This window comes from Meleagris gallopavo, chromosome 13 (genome assembly GCF_000146605.3).
Source record: "Meleagris gallopavo isolate NT-WF06-2002-E0010 breed Aviagen turkey brand Nicholas breeding stock chromosome 13, Turkey_5.1, whole genome shotgun sequence".
Taxonomy (NCBI): Eukaryota; Metazoa; Chordata; class Aves; order Galliformes; family Phasianidae; genus Meleagris; species Meleagris gallopavo.
The window spans coordinates 16,613,505-16,614,871 of NC_015023.2; positions in this window are offsets into that span (position 1 = coordinate 16,613,505).

A 1,367-nucleotide genomic window follows, 5' to 3' on the forward strand; every position below is an offset into this window, starting at 1 on the left:
CGTGTCCCGTGCCTGGCGCAGGGCGGGACGGAGCAGCAGCGGTCTCGCGAGACTTGCGCGCGACCGCGCTCTGCGGTGGGCGATCACATCTTGGTGTCCGTTTTCGCAGGAGGTGCTGCTGTTCCCAGCGATGAAACCGGAGGAGAAGAAGAAGGAGGGGCATCCCGAGCAGCCCGCCGAAGGCACCTCTGTGTGAAACCCGGGTCGGGCCATGAATAAACGCAGCGGTGTCCGCCGTGTGCCTGTTTCTTTGTGCGCCTGCGCGAGAGTTGCTTCTCCCGGCGGACTGCGCGGGCTGCAGAGCGCGGCGCGGCCTCGGGGGGCCTTCGGCGGGAGGTGGCGGTGCGGAGCAGTGCGGTGCCGTGCGCTGTGCGGCTCGGGGCGTCGGCGCCGTTGACCGGGGGTGGGGGCTTCGGAGCTACCGTCGTGGGCGCGTGAGTGGCCCCGGTCGCTGAGGAGGGGCGGAAGCTCGGAGCCGTGCCGGAAGCGGCGCTGTGAGATACGAACGTCGGGTTTACAACCGCAGCTGCTGCTCGTGGGCCGCTTGGGGTCCAACGTGGCTCTGTTTTATTATTCCTAGCGATTTGGGAGAAACAAGAAAAACTAGGAAACTTCTGTCTCGCGTGACAATTTCAGCAGTCTGGAAAGGGGCGGTGCAAGCACGTTAGACTGTCCCAGAAAGGTGTTACACAACGACGTAGGTGGATTTGTGGGGACGGTCTGTCACCGTGATTGCACCCAGTGCAGAAGCTGTACTTGCAGCGGGCACCATGTGGTCAGCAGATGAAATTGCTGAGTTATGTTACGAGCATTATAGGACCAGACTCCCGAAGCAGGGAAAGCCAGATCCAAGCAGAGAATGGACTTTGCTGGCAGCTGTGGTCAAAGTGGAATCTGTGGCTAATGGAGAAGGTTCTGCTGGTGTGGGGAGCCTGCAGGGTGAGAACCGAGTTGTGCTTTGCAAGCTGAGGGGCAGCGGTGAATCTTCGTGATAATTCTTTTAACTTTCAAGATACCCACTTATTTATTTATTTTAAAGCAACAAACACCTCCTTTTCTGTCTCATTTCTCTCTATTGTGAAATTCTTCTGGTAAGAACTTTTACAGCTTTTGTCTGAAAAAAGAGAGTTGCAGTGAAATACTGTTCTTTCCAGGCTGCAACTAAGAAGGTGAAAGCCTGCATTCAGCTATTCAATAAGCAGTGAAAGACCGGTCAGGTCCTAGGTACCTGGAGTAAAGGCATTGGTGCACTGTGCTTTTTCTGCTGTTGTTCACCATCATCTTCTTTTCTTTAATTGGCACTTTCAAGTTGTTGTAATGCAGATTGTAACTCATACTTCTTTCTTAGGTGTATGAGGAGCCTTTTG